This window comes from Ranitomeya variabilis, chromosome 1, assembly GCF_051348905.1.
Source record: "Ranitomeya variabilis isolate aRanVar5 chromosome 1, aRanVar5.hap1, whole genome shotgun sequence".
NCBI classification, from domain to species: Eukaryota; Metazoa; Chordata; class Amphibia; order Anura; family Dendrobatidae; genus Ranitomeya; species Ranitomeya variabilis.
In genome coordinates this window covers 81,686,340-81,708,702 of record NC_135232.1, presented here as the reverse complement: position 1 = coordinate 81,708,702, position 22,363 = coordinate 81,686,340, and the positions used below count along the sequence as shown (strand labels likewise).

Genomic DNA, 22,363 nt, shown 5'->3' with positions numbered 1-22,363 from the left:
CAGTTCAGTTTTCATGTTTCATGTTTGCATGTCTTAGCGCTGCAGTGTGCTGCCTTTTTTACTTGACTGTATATGAGTTGGTTACTCTAGGTTCAGCACCTGTTCACACTTAGTCTATGTATGGATGTGACGGTCAGTTTTTTCAAATATATTATTTAGCCTTCTGACTGAGCACTCCGCCTCCTAGCCTCAGGTGTTTTAATTACAGCAGGTCCAGTACCCCTCCACAGAGAGAGAGAATATGAGTCTAGGAAGAGGTTTTTCACAGGTACCCATTCACATGGAGACGTTTATTCTCAGCGAGGTAGGCAAGCGTAGGACCTGATATAAGAGAGATGCCGTAAAGGGGCTATCAGGTACACATAAAATTGGCCATTTTTATGCGCTAAACGCTCTCATTTTTCATATTTCTAGTGCAGTATTGCAGTTCAGTTTTCATGTTTCATGTTTGCATGTCTTAGCGCTGCAGTGTGCTGCCTTTTTTACTTGACATGCTGCCGATTTAGTTCGTGCCTTTCATTTGGCTCGTCCTGATCGGCCTGGGGGCTCTGGTGAGGGTTCGGTGACCCCTCCTCAAGGGGGGGGTACTGTTGTGAATTCCGTTCTCGGGCTCCCTTCTGTGGTCGTGAATGGTACTTTGGTGAGTTCTGTCCTTGGACACCCTCTGGTGGCTTTGAGTGGAACTGCTGATCTTTGAGATTGGCTTTCTCAGCTGCCCTCGTTTATTGCTTCTGCTCGCTTCCCTATTTAACTCTGCCCAGGTCGTTAGTCCATGCCAGCTGTCAATGTTTCAGTACTGGTTCAGATCTCTCTTGGATTTCTCTGATGACCTGTCTACTCCAGCAGAAGCTAAGTCCTTGCTAGTCATTTGCTGTTCATTGGTTTTGAATATGTTTTTCAGTACATGCTATGTTTCAGTCCAGCCTGCTATTATGATATTTCCTTGCTAGCTGGAAGCTCTGGGGGTGCAGAGCTGCACCTCCACACCGTGAGTCGGTGTGGAGGTCTTTTTGCACACTCTGCGTGGTTTTTGTAGTTTTTTATACTGACCGCATAGTTCCCTTTCCTATCCTCTGTCTTTCTAGAGAAGATTCGGCCTCCTTTGCTAAAATCTGTTTCATTCCTGTGTTTGTCACTTCCCTCTTAACTCACAGTTAATATTTGTGGGGGCTACCTTTACTTTGGGGAATTTCTCTGAGGCAAGGTAGGCTACTATTTCTATCTTTAGGGGTAGTTAGCCCTTAGGCTGTGAAGAGGCGTCTAGGGAGAGTTAGGTACGCTCCATGGCTATTTCTAGTGTGTGTGATAGGATTAGGGATTGCGGTCAGTAGAGTTACCACTACCTCAGAGCTTGTCCCAGGTTTTCTGTTTTAACCATCAGGTCACTTTGGGTGCTCCTAACCACCAGGTCATAACAGGAGAGGATCTGTAGTAGGAGGCAGTGGTCAACCGTGTCGAAGGCAGAGGACAGGTCCTTGTGCAGCAGTAGTGCTGCATTCTGACAAGGTGGCTCTTTTAGTTTGTGGTGCAGTTATAACCAAAATAAAGCGTTTTATAATTTCGCCAAAATACCTATCTTTCGCCAGGGAGGCAGGTCTTAACCCCTCTGCTGCAACCGCCACACTGCCGTCATTCAAATCTTCTTCGGCGCTGGGCGCCTCCCCCTCCGCGCTGTTTTCCAATGAAATCCGGCGCCTGCGCTGTTTAGTACTGTCTGGGCCATGCGCAGTGAGCTCGTGCCGTCTGACCTCCGATGCAGTCTTGCAGACTGCGCCTGTGCGGCCACCCACCTTGGTAATCCCAGCCCCACAGTGTGTTATGTATTATGCAGAGTGCGGGGCTGGGATTCACAAGCAGGGCGGCCGCACAGGCGCAGTCTGCAAGACTGCATCGGAGGTCAGACGGCACGAGCTCACTGCGCATGGCCCAGACAGTACTAAACAGCGCAGGCGCCGGATTTCATTGGAAAACAGCGCGGAGGGGGAGGCGCCCAGCGCCGAAGAAGATTTGAATGACGGCAGTGTGGCGGTTGCAGCAGAGGGGTTAAGACCTGCCTCCCTGGCGAAAGATAGGTATTTTGGCGAAATTATAAAACGCTTTATTTTGGTTATAACTGCACCACAAACTAAAAGAGCCACCTTGTCAGAATGCAGCACTACTGCTGCACAAGGTGGCTCTTTTAGTTTATAACGGCTGGAGGGGGTGACAGTCCCTTTAACTGGTTCATGCAGCTTTACATGAACACCCGAGCCTTACACTATGGCTGGTCCGAACAACAAAAGCAATTGTTACCATCCACCTCTCCTGTCTCCCCTTTTCCTCATAGGTTGTAAGCTTGCGAGCAGGGCCCTCATTCCTCCTGGTATCTGTTTTGAACTGTGATTTCTGTTATGCTGTAATGTCTATTGTCTGTACAAGTCCCCTCTATAATTTGTAAAGCGCTGCGGAATATGTTGGCGCTATACAAATAAAAATATTATTATTATTAGATGGGGCCACAGTGGCAGTGTAGCCCAGACCTGTGCTCTGTAACTATGGTCTTATGTGACTATGGCAAAACATCCACATGATGATAAAAAGGAAGGAGACACAATCCGCACCAGGAACAGAGGAAGGTGACAGCGACTGCGGGGAGCAGCGCCAAGGACACTCGCCAGCACACGCTCTCCAGCACTCTCTCTCTCACTGGTCCCGGCACGCTGTCAGTACAGAAGGGGGCGGGACCGGGGACAGCTGACGTCGTGCACCGCTCTGCGCTCCGTCTCTTCCGGGGGAGCTGGGTGATCCGGCCGGCAGCCTGTGCCCGTAGTGTCCGTGCCTGCAGCAGCGGCCGGAGCAGGAGGTGCGCGCACCGCACAGGTCAGTGAGCGGGGAGAGGGCAGCACTGGCGGGAGGAGACCTGTGTGTGTGTGCGCGCAGTGTGTGCTGGGGCAACAGCTGCTGACCGAGGGGACTTGTGCAGGGACTGGGGGATCTGGGCAGGGGGAGAGGGGTGCTGGTGCAGGGACTGGGGGAAGAGGGGGCTGGTGCATGGACTGGGGGAAGAGGGGGCTGGTTTATGGACTAGAGGAGAGGGGGCTGGTGCAGAGACTGGGGGGAGAGGGAGCTGGTTTATGGACTAGAGGAGAGGGGGCTGGTGCAGGGACTGGGGGGAGAGGGAGCTGGTTTATGGACTAGAGGAGAGGGGGCTGGTGCAGGGACTGGCTGGGATCTGGAGAGGGGTGCTGGTGCAGGGACTGGGGGAAGAGGGGGCTGGTTTATGGACTAGAGGAGAGGGGGCTGGTGCAGAGACTGGGGGCTGGTGCAGGGACTGGGGGGCTGGAGCAGAGCCTGGGGGGGGGGGGAATCTGTGCTGGAGGAGAGGGGGCTGGTGCAGGGACTGGCTGGGATCTGGAGAGGGGTGCTGGTGCAGGGACTGGGGGAAGAGGGGGCTGGTTTATGGACTAGAGGAGAGGGGGCTGGTGCAGAGACTGGGGGCTGGTGCAGGGACTGGGGGGCTGGAGCAGAGCCTGGGGGGGGGGGGGGAATCTGTGCTGGAGGAGAGGGGGCTGGTGCAGGGACTGGCTGGGATCTGGAGAGGGGTGCTGGTGCAGGGACTGGGGGAAGAGGGGGCTGGTTTATGGACTAGAGGAGAGGGGGCTGGTGCAGAGACTGGGGGCTGGTGCAGGGACTGGGGGGCTGGAGCAGAGCCTGGGGGGGGGGGGGAATCTGTGCTGGAGGAGAGGGGGCTGGTGCAGGGACTGGCTGGGATCTGGAGAGGGGTGCAGGGACTGGGGGAAGAGGGGGCTGGTTTATGGACTAGAGGAGAGGGGGCTGGTGCAGAGACTGGGGGCTGGTGCAGGGACTGGGGGGCTGGAGCAGAGCCTGGGGGGGGGGAATCTGTGCTGGAGGAGAGGGGGCTGGTGCATGGACTGGCTGGGATCTGGAGAGGGGGCTGGAGCATGGACTGGGGGGAGAGGGAGCTGGAGCAGAGCCTGGGGGGGTATCTGTGCTGAGGGGAGAGGGGGCTGGTGCATGGACTGGGGGGGGGGAGAGGGGGCTGGTGCATGGACTGGGGGGAGAGGGGGCTGGAGCAGGGCCTGGGGGATCTGTGATGTGGGCACTGGTAAAGGGACTTGGATCTGCCCAAGGACTGGGGGGTCTGTGCAGGGAACAATGGCTGAGGGGCTGTGTTGGGGTCGCGGCTGGCAGCTCGGGGGGCTGTGTGATAGGTGCAGGACACGAGCTGCCTGTTCCTAGCCCGCGGTGACATTGTCCTCCACTCAGGGTGACCTCCCTCCCCCGCTGTATAGAAGGGTAGCACGACCCCCGCTATTATGGGATGTTTCCTCTGCGGTCCGCTCCTCAGTGCGGTCATTGCCTTCGTATAACATCAGTGCTGTGCAGCTGCCGCAGCACTACAGCGCCCAGCACTCCTGGACATGCTGCTAGGAGTAGCAGTCTTAACAAGTGCTGGAGACCACTGATGTAACAACTACAAGTCCCAGCATGCTGGCAGTGTGGGTGAGCAGGAGCCCAGTGGCTGTGGCCGTCCCTGCTGCCGTCCGTGCTGGGCGCGGGGCCGCTGTCCCCATGTCTGTATTTGGACACAGCTGCTCTCCTCTCCTGTGTTGGGATGAATGGACGTTCCGTATGATGAGTGACATCTCCGGCGACCAATCACATCGATGCCGCGTAGATTGGTTTAAAAATAGAAGTTTTGCGGTCCCGACAGACCGTCCAATAAGAATCATTCTAACCAGTAAAGGGCGGGGCGAACGTGTTGACGCAGCCCTATGGGACGCAAGCGTAACTGGAGCGGCGCTGTGTAGGTGACTCTCGTTTTGCCCTTGAAGCCGTGACGTCACGCTGTTGCTTAGTAACCAAGTTGGCGGCCTACGAAGCGCTGCCCTCCTCTGTCGCCCTCTAGGTCACACGCGTGTTTCTTTCCCGCGCTGGCCGGAGCGACAACAAATAAAGCCGGCTTTTTAAGCCATTGCTGCCTCTGTAGTGCCGGCCGTGACGTCAGCTTGGTGTCCCATAATGGCATTAGTATAATAAACCTCGCTCCCCGGCGCCGCTGCTTCCTTTATTATTGCACAAAGTAGACATAACAGTTATTTATATCTATAAAGTAACAAAAGTCGCCTGTACCCCAAAGGCGCGTCCACGGGGCGAGAAACCTGACTACGGGACCTAAAACCGTCGCCCGTGGGTCCGGAGCCGAGGACCCCCGAGTGTGTGCTATCGGGTGACAAGCCAGCCATGTTGTCAGGGCATTGTGTGATGACGTCACTGGCAGGAGCGCGCTCGTAGATTTTAGCAGCTGTCAGGACTTTCCAGGGAATTGTAAATCTCTTCTTGTGTTTAACACTTTTTCCCATTTCTCATTATTACCCAAAAGTTATGGACGTCTCTGGTGACGTCTGTCCTGTGTGGATTGGATGAGTTGTTACCGACATCTGGTGAGAATTTCATGCCAATAGCACCTTTAGAAATAGATTTACCTAGAAAATTGGTGACATGGTCAATACTTATTCCACCCGCTGTATGTGCAGTGATGGGACGGATGTTTCCATGGAAATGTCGTCCACCCTCTGCCCCTCGTAACATGAATATTATGGGGCTCAAAAGATGCTGCTGCCACTTTAAAGGGGTTCTCCAGTGAAAAACCAGTTATCACCTGTCTGCAGGGTCGGTGATAACGTACTGATCGGTGGGGTTTGACCACTGGGACTCGCACCGATCGGCAGATAGGGTAACTTTTATCTGTGTTACACTAATGAGCGTCAGGATGGCTGTCCGGCCACCGCTCCATTCATCCTCCATGGGGCTGCTGGGGAGAAGGTGAGTGCAGCTCTCGGCAGCCCCGTAAGGAATGACTGGAGCACAGGTCACAGCGCCATGCCTTTCTAATGGGGATAAAAGTTCAGTATTTTCCTGATAAGTTGGACGCCCAACAATCAGCACGCTATTGCCTATCTGGTGGACCGGGGTAACTTGTTTTCACCAGACATCCCCTAGTATTTGAGTTTATCTGGGGACTTTGGCTGCATCTCAGGTCATGTGGTCATAGATCTGTGCCGCCACATCCCACACAGTGTAGTGCAACTGAATGGGGTTGGATTGCTGCAGTCCACAGCGGACTGCGAGAATAAAGGTGCAAAGAAGCCAACTGGTTCCCACTTTTTGTCACAACAGCGGCATAGAGCCATCTTTGCTTTTCTACCTGTTAAGCACCGAAGACACTGTGTGCCCCAGATGTATTTGCACCACAGAATAAGAGCGCACCTTCAGCGGCCGCTGAACAGCTGATCAGGGGTGCCTTGTGTCGGACCCCACTGATCTGTTATTCTAAGCTTAAGGGTATGTGCACACTATCAGTCAAACCCGCAGCGTCTAGATGTTACAGCATGGTGGATGGGATTCCTAGAAACATCATTTCCACTATGCGTGCATAGACGGCAGCGCTTTGGACACAGCGAACATGTGCTGCATGCAAAGCATTGCTAGTTCTGGATCCTGGGTGCCCTGCCTAAGGCCTCTTTCACATTTCCGTCGGCACGGGGCTGTCGCAAACCGACAAATAGTGCACAACGTGGGCAGCGGATGCAGTTTTCCGACGCATCCGCTGGCCATAATGAAGTCCGGGGAGGAGGGGGCAGAGTTCCGGCCACGCATGCGTGGTCGGAGATGGCAGATCCGACAGACAAAAAAAAGTTCCCTTCAACGTTTTTTGTCACGACGGACCACAAAAACACGACGCATCCGTTGCACGACGGACGCGACGTGTGGCCATCCGTGAGCACACCCCTGATGAAGCCACGCTAGTGGCGACACGCGTCGGGTACTTGCTCTTTCCCTCTGTGCCGCTTCTAAACGTTGGGTTATTATACCCTCTGGCTCTTGTGCTTGGGGGGAGATTATGGGTGTGTATATATTTTGCATCTAGATTACTGGCTCACTTGGAGCGCAGCATACAGAATGTTTATTTTGCTTGCTTTGAGTACTGGAATATCTTGGTCTTTTCCACATGCTTGAGTAATATTAGCAAAGTATATTTATTGCTTGTCATACGTTGTGGCTGGATATTAGATCCTTTCGTGTGATTTATATACTGCATGTATCTCTTGCTCATGTACTCTAACTAATCACCATCTTCTTAATAAGTCACTCCTATAGGCTCTATGTGACTTTTTGATTGATGATTTTTTATATGGTATATATATTGCCTAATACGTCTAATATGCTGTCCATATAGGAGGCTTAGGACTGTTTGCATTTTTGCACACCCAGATTATTTCTATTTTTCCACCCATTTGTATACAGGCACATGCTTTATTGTTGGCACTGTTGTTTCTAAACTGCTTTTAGATGTTTTTAATGTTTTTGTCCAGTGTTACACCATAATAAAGTTGTATTTTTTGCACCAATCCATGCTGTCTGGTGATCCCCATTTTATATGGCCTTGCTTTTTCTTTCTTTTCTTCATATGTCATCCGTCGCAATCCGTCGTCAATTAAAGTCAATGGCAAAAAAACACATCCTGCGGGCACATTTGCAGGATCCGTTTTTTTGCCAAAACGACGGATTGCAAAAAACGGAAGTGTGAAAGAGGCCTTAGTCGTTAATATCACAGTAGTGGAACAACCCCTTTCAGAATGAGGGGCCGATCACAGCCATCTCTTTGGTTACCTTGTAGAGCGTTTAGCACTACAAGGGCCGTTTTCAATATTGCATTTGCACCTTCTTTGTGTATTTTGTGGTGCACTTTGATTTGCCCCAAATTCTAACCTGCCCCACCTTTAAATCTGTGAGATCACCTTTTTAGCCGATCAAGTGACTTTTTTTGTTAAAAAATAAAACAAGCATTTTTTAACTTGCATAAAATTCATGAACCGCATGCGCCATATTAAAGAGTCCAGCACCAAAATCTGCCATTAATACCACAAGGCGAAAAAGAAAGAACAGCCCCCTCCCTCACCCCACTCAAATCACCCAAATACGGAATCCGGACCATAACCGAAGGACTTGTTTTATGCCACACTACCACCAAGAATATACCTGCTAGTGTGACATGGCGTCAGATGTTGGCACACAATGGGGGCATTTCTGCTTTTGCACAAAAATGAGTGACTTTTCTTCAATTTTACGCCTTTTTTTTGCTTTTCTGTCTTGGTAATCCCCCCCCAATGGCTGTCTAACATAGACTTGTTACATCCATGTACCGCTTTCAGCACATAAATATGGCACTGGTGCCAGCCTCATCGCCAGCTTGTAGATATGAGTAGTACAATATTGTGTAGTGTGCACCTGAGTGTTTTCGGTCGTGGCCGTGCGGGTATTTTAGACATGACTGGATAACTGTGCCCAGATGTACGGTATGATGTCTGCTCTGCACAGGGCATAGTCATAGTCATGAGGGCAGATGGCGACCTGTCCCTGATAAGATAAGGTAATGGCACTGATAGCATAACCCCAATGAGCCATACTGTAATCAGAAAGGAAAAGTGAGAGCTCTCCAAGCCAACGCCACGAGATAAGAGATGGTTGTTACTGATTATCGGGAGCTGCAGGATTCCACAGCAGCAAATACAGCTAAAGGTACCTTCACACTAAAGGTACCGTCACATTTAGCGACGCTGCAGCGATCTAGACAACGATGCCGATCGCTGCAGCGTCGTTGTGTGGTCGTTGGAGAGCTGTCACACAGACCGCTCTCCAGCGACCAACGATGCCGAAGTCCCCGGGTAACCAGGGTAAACATCGGGTTACTAAGCGCAGGGCCGCGCTTAGTAACCCAATGTTTACCCTGGTTACCAGTGTAAATGTAAAAAAACCCAAACACTACATATTTAGATTCCGGTGTCTGTCGGGTCCCCCGGCATTCTGCTTCCCTGAACTGTAAGCGCCGGCCGTAAAGCAGAGCGATGACGTCACCGCTGTGCCCTGCTTTACGGCCGGCCGGCGCTGACCCAGTGCAGGGAAGCAGAACGCCGGGGGACCCGACAGACACCGGAATGTAAGTATGTAGTGTTTTTTTTTTTTTTTTTTTTTTTTTTTTTACATTTACACTGGTAACCAGGGTAAATATCGGGTTACTAAGCGCGGCTCTGCGCTTAGTAACCCGATGTTTACCCTGGTTACCAGTGAAGACATCGCGGAATCCGCGTCACACACACCGATTCAGCGATGTCAGCGGGTGAGCCAGCGACAAAATAAGGTGCTGGCCTAGCTCCGACCAACGATGTCACAGCAGGATCCTGATTGCTGCTGCGTGTCAAACACAACGATATCGCTATCCAGGACGCTGCAACGTCATGGATCGCTATCGTTATCGTTGTTAAGTTGTTCAGTGTGAAGGTACCTTAAGCGAGTTTGCAGCGAGAACGACGACGATCCGTGACGTTGTAGTGTCCTGGATAGCGATCTCGTTGTGTTTGACACGCAGCAGCGATCTGGATCCCTGTTGTGAATTCTGTTCTCGAACTCCCTCCTGTGGTCATGAATGGTACTTCGGCGAGTTCTGTCCATGGACTCCCTCTGGTGGCTGTGAGTGGAGCTGCTGGTTCTGAGGTTCTTTCCTCAGCTGACCTCGTTTAGTCCTAGGCTGGCTGCTGTATTTAACTCCACTCAGATCGTTACTTGATGCCAGCTGTCAATGTCCTAGTACTGGTTCAGATCTCTCTTGGATCTTTCAGATGACCTGTCTACTCCATCAGAAGCTAAGTCCCTGCGAGTTTATTTGCTAATCATTGTTTACTTGTCCAGCTTGCTGTCATGATCTTGCCTTGCTAGCTGGAAGCTCTGGGATGCAGAGTGGCACCTCCACTCCGTGAGTCGGTGTGGGGGTCTCTTTTGCGCACTCTGCGTGGTTATTTATAGTTTTTTGTGCTGACCGCAAAGACACCTTTTCTATCCTCAGTCTGTTTAGTGAAGTCTGGCCTCCTTTGCTGAAACCTGTTTCATCCCTGTGTTTGTGACTTCCATCTTAACTCACAGTCAATATATGTGGGGGGCTGCCTATTTCTTTGGGGAATTTCTCTGAGGCAAGCTAGGCTTAATTTCCTGTCTTTAGGGGTAGCTAGCTCTTAGGCTGTGAAGAGGCGTCTAGGCAGAGTTAGGTACGCTCCACGGCTATTTCTAGTGTGTTGTGATAGGATTAGTGTTGCGGTCAGCAGAGATCCCTCTTCCCAGAGCTTGTCCTGTATTACTAGTTTGCTAATCAGGTCATTCCGGGTGCTCCTTACCACCAGGTCATCATAACAGATCCCGCTGTGATATCGCTGGTCGGAGCTAGAAGTCCAGAACTTTATTTCGTCGCTGATCACCCGCTGTCATTGCTGGATCGGCGTGTGTGACGCCAATCCAGCGACGTGTTCACTTGTAACCCTGTGGACGCCGGGGGACGTGACAGACATCAGAATGTGAGTATGTACTGTTTTTTTTTTTTTTTTTTTTACTTTTACAATGGTAAGCAGGGTAAATATCGGGTTACTAAGCGCGGCCCTGCACTTAGTAACCCGATGTTTACCCTGGTTACCCGGGTGCTGCAGGGGGACTTCGGCATCGTTGAAGACAGTTTCAACGATGCCGAAGTCGTTCCCCTGATCGTTGGTCGCTGGAGAGAGCTGTCTGTGTGACAGCTCCCCAGCGACCACACAATGACTTACCAACGATCACGGCCAGGTCGTATCGCTGGTCGTGATCGTTGGTAAGTCGTTTAGTGTAACGGTACCTTAAGGCTACGTTCACACCTTCAGTATTTGGTCAGTATTTTACCTCAGTATTTGTAACTGAAAACCAGGAGAGTAACAATTGGACGAAAAGTGTAATAGAAACACGTCACCACTTCAGTATTATCACCCACTCCTGGTTTAGTCTTTATAAATACTGAGGTAAAATACTGACCAAATACTGATCGTGTGAACGTGGCCTTAAAGGGGTTTTCTTGTATCATCCACAAGGAGGTAATGCTGTAGAATAAAGTAACCTATAGCGTTTTATTTGCCACTGTCTCACGTGGTCCCTACCGCTGACTGTGGTGATTGCGATGTCAGCATGTAGGGGTCATGACAGCGGAGACCTGTGTTGGGGCTCATTCAGACATCAGTATTTTCCATGTATGAGACAAATGGACCGATTATTCTGATCAAACTTGATTTGAGTGTCTTCAGTTTTTATCGTATGTGGAGAAAAAAAATAAAGTTTCTCCTTTCTGGCAATCTGTGAAAATCGCACCGTGCCTGGATGTCACTCAGATCAAAATCAGACATGTCGCTAGCACCATAAGGCTATGTGCACACGTTGCGGATTAGGCTTAGGAATTTCTGGTGTGGATTCTGTCTCTCCTGGCAGAAAACGCACCTGCGTTTTTTTGTGCGGTTCCGCAGCGTTTTTTTGTGCGTTTGTTGCTGCGGTTTTCTTGCGGATTTGCTGCGGTTTTTACCCCTGCCGTATTCTATAATGGAATGGGTACAAAAACGCTGCAGATTCACAAAAAAAGAAGTGACATTGTACTTCTTTTAAACCGCAGCGTTCCCGCAGCGGATTTTCCGCAACGTGTGCACAGCATATTTTTTTTCTCATTGATTTACATTGTGCTGTAAATCAATTGCGGATCTGCAGCGTTTCTGCACTGCAAAAAACTCTGCGGATCCGCAGAGAATCCGCAACGTGTGCACATACCCTAAAATATCATAGGTATGAGTACTATCTGTGAAAATCACTGCCGGCACGCGTACCAGAAAATCGGATGTGTGTACGAGCCCATAGAGCTCATTCAGATGTCTGTAGAGATCGAACCCGAAATGCATGGAGTGGCCGTGGGTCCCCCGACCTGAGTGTGACCCTCATAGATATATACGAAGATGTCCTGTTCGGGTCAGGAGGGCCGTGGCCAGTGCGTGCTTTAGTGGACTGTGCAAGGGACGTCTGAATGAACCTAGGCTCAGCGGTCACATCGTGCATTTAATGCACATCATCACTAGATAGTACAGAGAATAAGGGTAAGTTCACACAGGGCGTTTTTGCTGCGTTTTTTTTAATGCTAATTTTCAGCTGCTTTTTACAGTGCCAGCAAAGCCTTATGAGATTTCAGAAATCTCATGCGCACACATTGGTTTTTTGTTTGATCAGTATTTTGTGCTTTGCTGCGTTTTTTTGGACATAGAGCATGTCACTTCTTTGAGCGTTTTTGCTGCGTTTTTTCACCCATTGACTTGAATGGGTGTTGAAAAAAATGCAGAAAATGCAGGTATCATTATTTGCTGCGTTTTTTGCTGCTGAAAATCCAAGGACATTAGCATGGACAAAGAGAAAAAAAAACGCACCAAAAAAACGCACCAAAACCTGCGTTTTTGGCATAGCTTCTTTCCTGCCTAGAAGATCAGGTTTTGCTGCAGAAAAAAAAGCAACAAAAACACCCTGTGTGAACTTACCCTAATGGAGCCAACGGCAGCTGAAGAGGGATCCTACTCCTTTAATGAGTTTGTCCAGGATCCAACAAGTGATGACTTTTCTCGTCCACTTTAATGGGAGATAAAGGGCAAACACTAAGCAACGCAATGTCCGGGGCTGCTGTGTTCTACCCCATGAATCGCCTATATCTGCTGCTGGAGCAAATTTCAACTGATTGGTGGGGTTGTCGGGTATTGGAAGTCAGTGATCCTCTATTGATGACCTGTCCTGGTGATAGGTTACGTCCCAGACAATCTCTTTAAGCCCATGTTCATACCTGCATTAGTCATTGAGGCCACATTCACATAATCAGTATTTGTAAGCCAAAACCAGGAGTGGGTGATAAATGCAGAATGAGCAAATTTTGTTTGTAAAATGGACACATTTCCTTTATTTTTTTTTCTTTCTTTGCCGGTCATCTATCTGCAGGGGCGAGAAGGAAAATTTGGATAAAAAAAAAAAATCTGTTCAGGACCCCATAGACTGTAATAAGCATGTGTGTGTGTGTGACTCAGTGCTGAGCGCAGGATGAAGAATACCTCGTCAGATTCTGGATTGGTCCCTGCAGGATGAGAGCTGTAAAACATTCACGTCAGAACTTGTAATGTTCCTTTTTAAAAAATGAAAATTTCTGCTCTATCCATAGAGCTGTGGAGCTCTATGAATGGGAATTTGCACCATGCACAAATGCAGTGGAGGCGCACTCGGCTCCTTTTATTTCTATGGGACTGCCGAGTGCTGCTCTCAGCTTCTTCCCTCAGTCCCATAGTCAATGAATGTCACCTCTGCTCTTTTCAGGACCAGTCTGCAGAGCCTTGTTCTCAGGGAGACGATACAATACTCCATTATTAGCAAACGGCCTAGGTAAATATTCTGAGGGGTTAGGAGGAATGAGAAGGTATATCTTAGGGATACCACCACCCCTCTGTCTTGTTTCAAACATGTAGGTTTTCACACGTTTAGGATAAATTGCTCATTAAAGAAATCTGTTAGCAGACTTTTGCTGTGTAATCTGAGGGCAGCCTGAGACACTGATTTCATCTTTATCGCTTATTAGACTGTGCTGTTATTTCAATACAATGAGTGTTTTATCAGCAGGAGATTATCACTTCCTGGACTCCAGCTCATGAGCCTTCTGGTCCAACCATGCCCCCTTCAGGGAAATTGAAGACGTACATATCAGTATGTGTTTTGAGTGTGGGAGGAAACCCACAGAGAGAACAAACAAACTCCTTGCAGATGTTGTCCTTGGTGGGATTTGAACTCAGGACCCCAGGTCTGCAAAGCAACAGTGCTAACCACTGAGCCACCATGCTGCCCCAATCTTTAAAGCGAATCTGTCATCAGATTTTTGCAGTTCTGAGGGCAGCATGATGGCGGGGCTGAAACACTGGTTTCAGCGATATGTCGCTATGTAGTGCTGTTTCAATATGAGTGTTTTATCAGCAGGAGATTATCGCTACCGGACTAACTGCCTGTGCGCCCCCTTCTCTGATAAGTAGCTTGCTGTTAATATACAATGTACTCAAAAATCTGTGGTGGGGGCAGCTCTTGAGCGCTGCTACATCTAATAACTCTGTGTCACAACTGCTGCACCCAGTAACCCAAGTGACATTGCTGGAATCAGGGTCTCTCCTCCTATGTTATGTTGCTCACAGATGAGGCAGCAAATACCTAGTGACAGATTCCGATGAGGGAACATAACGCAGAAGGGCCGGGGATGATGGCGGAGCTGTTGGTTAAAGTTATGTGCAATGTTAAAAAGAAAAAATAGTGTGTGTAATACATGGCATGGCCACTTGTTATCCAGAGCCGATTCGGTAGTTGTCTTTATTGGTTATAGTGTCATATCTATGAAGGTATATAGTTATCTGTGAGACTTCTTAGGACTCTCCCCTTCTGTGATATGAAGACGAGCTGCCATATCTTATCTCAAAAATGTGCTACTTCCCAGGAAGCTGTAGATGGATCACCTTCTCCTTAGGTCACGGAATCACTGTGTAGGGGCTTGTTCACACTGCGCGATCTGCGGTGCTAAACGGCCTCCGATCGGTTACTTATTTGCCAATTGGCGGACATTTAATAGCCTGTCTGAGGACTTGTCACCTGGTAAAAGCAAAAACTGGACACATGTATTTTAACTTTATTTCCACTGCTCATTTTTAATGTTAACCGAGTGTGAGAGGCTCGCAGAATAGTCTGGGGGTGCCTTTAGGTGGTTGTGTATTATTTAATAATTATTATCCCTCAGCACCACACCCTTGATGAAGACCATAAAAAGTAGCCCTAAATATAAAGGCCCAAATCTCTGGAACCATATAGCAGATTTAAGGAAAAAAAACCTCTGGGATTCTCGGAGGCGCAGCGGGAATAGTATAAGAGCAACCATTGACCTGCTTATATGTTGCGCTCAGAACCATACGTAAGGCTGGTCTCACATTAGCGTTCGGCTGGGCATGTGGAATAGGCAGAGCTTAAGGGAGGAAGTGCCCAGCCATCCGCAGCCCAGCCGAACGCTAATGTGAAACCAGCCTAATGGATTGTCCTGTGCTCAGGCTGTTCCTTTTCTTGCCAGCATATGTTCTTCTTACACAGGATGATGTGCTACTGAGAACAATGGAGCTATATATGTGTGTATATATATATATATATATATATATATATATAACACACACACACACACACACCTGTTTACCATGAACGACTGTCGAGTAGTGAGCGTTCTTAGGAAGCACCGTAGGGCTACCCTGTGTGAAGCTTGGAAAGATCATCAGTTATGTTTGATTATTTTACACATGTTCTCCTATGTGACTGGTGCATATGGGTGATTTTTCCACATAGTTTTCAGTTCCAAGTGGAAAAAAAGTTAACACATATTATTCTGGGTAGTAACATAGTTAGTAAGGCTGAATAAAGACATTTGTCCATCCAGTTCAGCCTATATTCTGGCAGAATAAATCCCCAGATCTACGTCCTTCTAAAGAACCTAATAACTGTAAGATACAATATTGTTCTGCTCCAGGAAGACATCCAGGCCTCTCTTGAACCCTCAACTGAGTTCGCCCTCACCACCTCCTCAGGCAAGGAATTCCAGGTTCTCACTGCCCTAACAGTAAAGAATCCTCTTCTATGTTGGTGGAAAAACCTTCTCTCCTCCAGAGAATGCCCCCTTGTGACCGTCACCTTCCTTAGTATAAACAGGTCCTCAGAGAGTTATTTGTATTGTCTCCTTATATACTTATGCATGGTTATTAGATCGCCCCTTGGTCGGCTTTTTTTCTAGACTAAATAATCCTAATTTTGCTAATCTCTCTGGGTATTGTAGTTCCCCCATTCGCTTTATTAATTTTGTTGCCCTCCTTTGTACTCGCTCTAGTTCCCTTATATCCTTCCTGAGCACTGGTGCCCAAAACTGGACACGGTACTCCATGTGCGGTCTAACTAGGGATTTGTACAGAGGCAGTATAATGCTCTCATAATGTGTATCCAGACCTCTTTTAATGCACCCCATGATCCTGTTTGCCTTGGCAGCCGCTGCCTGGCACTGGCTGCTCCAGGTAAGTTTATCATTAACTAGGATCCCCAAGTCCTTTTCCCTGTCAGATTTACCCAGTGGTTTCCCGTTCAGTGTGTAATGGTGACATTGATTCCTTCTTCCCATGTGTATAACTTTACATTTATCATTGTTAAACCTCATCTGCCACCTCTCATCCCAAGTGTCCAACTTATCCAGATCCTTCTGTAGCAGAATACTATCTTCTCTAGTATTGACTGCTTTACATAGTTTGTATCATCTTCAAATATTGATATTTTACTGTGCAAACCTTCAACCAGATCATTAATAAATATGTTGAAGAGTATAGGTCCCAACACGGACCCCTGCAGTACCCCACTGGTCACAGCGACCCAGTTAGAGACTATACCATTTATAACCACCCTCTGCTTTCTATCACTAAGCCAGTTACTAACCCATTTACACACATTTTCCCCCAGACCAAGCATTCTCATTTTGTGTACCAACCTCTTGTGTGGCACGGTATCAAACGCTTTGGAAAAATCGAGATATACCACGTCCAATGACTCACCGTGGTCCAGCCTATAGCTTACCTCTTCATAAAAACTGATTAGATTGGTTTGACAGGAGCGATTTTCTCATAAACCCATGCTGATATGGAGCTAAACAGTTATTCTCATTGATAACGTAATTGATAATTGGTTCCATGTGCGGGACCTCCTGCACCTGTTCGCTATGCATGAGAGCCAAAAACATGACTTGTCAGAAGTTCAGCGGCCCATGTGAACGTAGCTTTAAACCTTGTTCAGACGTCCATGAAGCATGGTGTGAGTAGGGACGGTGATGCACAGATTGGCTGCAGGTCTCCTGATATATGCCGATGAGTCTCACATTCTGGTGAGGACACCTACTGCCGGTCTGTGCTCCCCGCTCTGAGCTTGGACTGTGATACATGGATGTCTGAACTTGGCCTTGGGTCGGGTCACACATCTGACAGTCATAGTCCACTGTACGGACTGGCTGAGGGTTTCATGACTCAAACTTGACAACCTCATAAGAGACTGTTGGGGTCCGGTCAGTCAGTGAAGAGATCCTGTATAAGGGGAGTAGAGCGAGATCTGTCAGCCATCAGCTATTTCAGGACTATGGGAGCTTTGGGCCTGAATTGTGGTCAGCAGTGTATGGACTGGTCGTGGGTGTCCCATGTCTGGGTCAGTGGGGATCTGCAGGGAGGTCCGTACTCGGCCTGTGAATGTCCAACGTGTGAAGCCGGTCTTGTGTTCTGTCTCGTTAACTTGAGGCGTCTGGCACCTCAAAAATGTAGGCCTGTATGTTTACCGGCTTCCCTAAATGTCCTCAGTCAGTTCTGTCTCCTTAGTAAAATGAATGGTTATAGTCCATCACTTACAACTTCATGGAGAAAATGGAAAAATTTGGATGTGAAACACAAAAAAAGTAAGGAGAACGTATGTCCATCTACATACAGTAGAAGCAGCTTTTAGTAGAAGCCAAGGTCATGAGGGCCTATCGCCGTGATTGTCCCACCTTGAGATACAAGGTGTTCATGTGCTTCATTTTCTCTATGACCATCTTCATGTTTTGTGCCAGGTTTAGTCACCCACTTTTCTTTTAGTTTTCATCTTATGTGCTTTCCACTTTCGTGGTGAACTGACAGAAGGGATTGTAAGCCCCCTCAGGCCTGGTAGAAGGCCACGACCTGTTGTGTGCTGGGTTTATTTTAGTGGCGGACATGTGACAAGGGATATTGTCATGATGTCATTGGGCTCACATGACGCTGGTTGCTGCGGAGTGACAGCTGCAGAGTCTATGCTTGGCATGAAGATCAGGGCTGGAGGCAGGGAAGAGATCTCATCCCGGGCATCTGTTTCTGTGGTTGTCCCCTGATGTTAGATGTTAGTCATTTATTTATTTTTTTCCATGTACAAGAAAAACTGACAGTCACATCCATGATTTTGGTCAGCATTACTTGAGTTTGGTACACAATTCATTTATTTTTTGAAAAAAAAAAAAAATTCTCTACCTTCCCCCATCAGACCACACTCGTATGACATCCAAGTGCAATCCGATATTCCCCACAGCTCCTTGTGTCTGTTATTGTCTGCAGCGCTGATGTCACATGGCCAGCACTGCTGCCAATAACTGAGCTCAGCAGCTGTCATGAGCTGCTCAGAGCCAATGGGCTCACCATTTGACCACAGGGCTGTAGGTGCTATAGACACTAGGAGCAACAGTCGAGACTTGCAGTGGACCTGGAGAAGGTGAGTAACACGCAATTAAGACCGCCTTCACACGTCCTGGTGATTTCTGTAGAGGAAAAACCAGTACTGGTGAGGTCTGTGTACGTATGTGACGCCGGTGTATTCATGTGTTACATCCATGTGCCGTGCATGTGACATATATCGCGCCTGGGAAGAAGTGGTACAGTTTGCGCTGGTCCCGGGCGTTGACGGCAGCTGGATGCAACTCTCATCACTGTCTCCTGCTAGCACTAAGATCATTGTGACCAGGAAACAATGATGGGAGGTGTATTCAGCCACCGCTGTGTACCTCCTGTGTAAAATAAGTAATAAAAATATAAAATGTCCTGAGCTTCCATGCAGTTTTGATAACCAGCAAAGGCTAAACAGACAGCTGTGGGATGATATCAATAGCCTGGGAAGGGTTCAAAGATATTGCCCCCCCTTCCCCCCCCCCCAGGCTACCAACATCAGCCCTCAGGCGTCCCAGAAATTTCACATCCATAAGATAAGATGGGCCAAAACTGGTTCTTAGCCTTGCTCTTCCCACTTGCCCTGTGGTGGTGGCAAGTGGTGTAATAGCATTGGGGGCTTGATGTCACCTTTGTATTGTCAGGTGACAGCCCATGGGTTAATAATGGAGAGGTGTCTATAAGACGCCCCCATTGCTAACCCCATAATCATATTGTAAATAAACACACACAGCCAGAATAGTCCTTTTTATTTGAAATAATACAAAACACCATGTTTTACACATGTATTTAAAAATAAAAAAAAAGTTATACTCCCATTACGCCCATTCCATCGAAGCCCTCTTCTCCTGTAAAAAAAAAAAAATAAAAAAATTTAAACCACCATATCCCTCACCTGTCCGACATACTATCCCACGCTGCAATTCATTTCGGCGTTAAGTGCTTTGCAACCTGGACAGTGCCAAGATATGACCGTCCAGGCTGAAGAGCAGGATACATTGAGATGCTGTGAGCGTAGATTCAGTGATGGGTGGTGACATCATAGAGGTCACCGATGGTCATTGAAGCTGCGTTCCCACTCTTCCCTTTGAGCGGTGCAATGAACTGCTGTGATCTCAAGATCACCGTGAACACCAAATTTTTTTCATTGTGCTTGCGGTGATCTCCTGATATTGGTAGCCTGAGTGGGGAGAGGGGGCAATATCTCTGACCCCTTCCCAGGCTATTAATATCAACCCACAGCTGTCTGTCACCAGGACAAGCCAAATAAATAGCTGTGAGCTATTTATAGCCTTGGAACTTTATGGGGTTTTGTCCCTTGTCCCATGTTATCAAATCAGCCTCCAGCTGTGGGCTTTGCCTCGGCTGGTTATCAAAATTGCGTTGGAGCCCACACACTTTTTTTATTTAATTTATTTTGCACAGGAGATACACAGAGGGCGGAATACAACTCCTATCATTATTTCCTGGTCACTGATCTCAGCGCAAGCAGGAGACAATGATGAGAGCTGCCTACAGCAGCCGCTGGTAACTGGGGTCAGCGCAAACTATAGCGCTTGTTCCCAGGTGCTGGTACGTGTCATGCTGATGACACACGGATGTTATCAGTGTGCAGCATGTATTTTTATCATGCTGTGCCAAAAAAAGTCTTGCTTTAAGAAAAGAGTGAAAAAATGCCACACAAAAACTTTGGGGTAATAAAGCTGCATTATTATGATTCATGTGAATTCACTTTTTATTTTTTTAAATTTTTATTTTTTTTTACACTTCTCAAGTATTTGTCCTTGACAGCACCGCTTTCTACATGCCTACATAACTGTTCCTTTTGATGGCAGAAATAAGTGTATCCACACTTGCTCTCTGGTGTCACCCTCCTTACAGATGTGCTGCCTTTGACATTCTGTTGCTTATATTTATTTTTTTTCTACTTTTGCCCAGTCTTCCTATGTCAGTCGTTCTCCCCTGCTTTGTGTTGTATCATACGTGGTTTGTAATGGTGAATCCATCAGTCAGAACATTGGGGTACGATATGACTAATTTAGAGTGACCAATTTTTAGTTTCAAAATGTTTTATTGAAAAGTTTTTAGAACAACATTATATAGACAAACTTCAATAAGGAAGGACACGACATATCCTTGAACATCAAAATGAGTGCCAAACGATAATTATAGTTCTAATTGGGGTAAACAAGACAAATAACAACATCTAAACATGACAAACAGAGGGAGAAAGACATAAGGGAGGGGTACATAGGTATAACTATCAAGTTGAAAATGGCTTCAGTACACCGAAAGAAAATACTTAAAGAAATCAGCGTTCAATGAGTCCGATGAGTTAGGCTACTTTCACACTAGCGTTAGCTGCATTACGTCGCAAATCCGTTTTTTGCCGAAAAAACGGATGCGTCAAAAAAAGTGAAAAACGTATGCAACGCATACAGCATTTCGACGGATCCGTCGCAAATCCGCTAAACGTTTCCGTCGAAAATACTGGATGCGTTGCATACGTTGCATCCGTTTTTACCATCCGTTGCATCCGTTTTTACGACGGATCCGTTTTTAAAATGGGAGGCTCCCAAATTTGATTGGCTACTGGAAAATATGGAAAACTATATAGTTACTGTTTTTACAGCCCATCTTTGAGGGTTTTAGTTTTGTGGCAGCGATGGAAGGTGTTCTTGGGAGGATTGCTAGTTTGGTTACCGACGTTATCTTTGAGACGAATCGCCTGGACATCATAGTGCGGGAGAAGGAGGCGGCAGCGGAAAGACGTAGGATGCTTCTGCAGCAACGGAGACGGAGACGACTGTGGATTCATCCGATTAATGAACTACGGATGATGATAAAGGGATCCAAACCCTAACCCTACCCCTAACCTCACACCTAACCGTTTAATGAACATTTTCTGACAGTCATAGTGCCACGTATTTCAGTGCCACGTACTATAAATACTATAACTACGTGGTTATACGTGGCACTGAAATATCGTGGCACTGAAATATCGTGGCACTGAAATATCGTGGCACTGAAATATCGTGGCACTGAAATATCGTGGCACTTATATACGTGGCACTTATATACGTGGCACTTATATACGTGGCACTTATATACGTGCCACGTATATAAGTGCCACGTATATACGTGGCCATATATGTGGGGTTGAAGGCCCAGGCCAGGTTTATATAGATTTGGGGGTGTCTGGCCAATTGGCAACAAAATCCAGCTTCTGAGCATGCTCAGTGTAAAAAAACGTATTGCAGCACTGCATTGCGTCGTACGACGTGTCCCGACGCATCCGTCGCTCATAGGCTTCCATTGTAGCCAACGACGCATGCCGCAGGATGCGTCGCGACACGTTTTTTAGGCGGAGACAAAAAACGCTACAAGCAACGTTTTTTGCCGACGACATATCGCCAAATTTCGATGCATCCGTCGTAAAACGTACACGACGTATGTCAATCCGTCGCAATACGTCGCCAATACAAGTCTATGGGGAAAAAACGCATCCAGCAAAAACTTTTGCTGGATGCGTTTTTTCGAAAAAAAGACGTTTTGAGACGTAATGCAGTTAACGCTAGTGTGAAAGTAGCCTTAGACAAACATTGCTAAGAAGAGTCTAAATCTGAAATTGATCTGAATGGGATCGGATGTATACTATATTAGTTGAGGGATAAAGAACAATTTGGTTAATCAAAATAACTTTTGTTAAAAGCTTCTCAGTCTCTCAGTCACTCAATATCACGGAGAAAGTGTAAGAGCCTGGTTCAGAGAAACAATAGAGTCGAGACCAAGCCAAGGTTCCCAAACCCGGAAGAGGGTACTCCATTCGTCATTCCTGGTTGCTTGAATGCGTTCATATAATAGAATAGTGTTGATTTTATCTATGACAAGAGAGATGGAGAGTGAATTGGTTCTCCATTTGGCAGCGATATGTATTTTGGTTGCCATGCAGATAATAGTTACCAATTTATGTAGCTTATTAGAAAATCCAGGAAATTTTGCCCCCAGTAGAAATGCTGTGGGATCAAGGGAGATCGCTCTTCCGCAAATTCTCTCAACCATTGACTTGATCTCGTTCCCCAAAGCCACTACGACTGGGCAGCTCCACCATGTGTGCCACATATCTCCAGGTACGCTGCAGCCCCTGAAACAAGTGTTAGGTACATTTGGGTGCATGGCAT

At 47.6% G+C, this 22,363-nt stretch overlaps 1 protein-coding gene across 1 annotated transcript in view; it reads left to right on the top strand.

Annotated features, from left to right (window-relative positions):
• Window positions 1-2,601: 2,601 nt before the first annotated feature.
• The window catches only part of NNT (nicotinamide nucleotide transhydrogenase), a 115,733-nt gene continuing 95,971 nt past the window's right edge, over window positions 2,602-22,363 (top strand). Inside the window, exon 1 of the mRNA XM_077285404.1 lies at window positions 2,602-2,859. The gene's annotated coding sequence lies outside the window, so the exon portion shown is untranslated. The remainder of the gene's footprint in view (window positions 2,860-22,363) is intronic.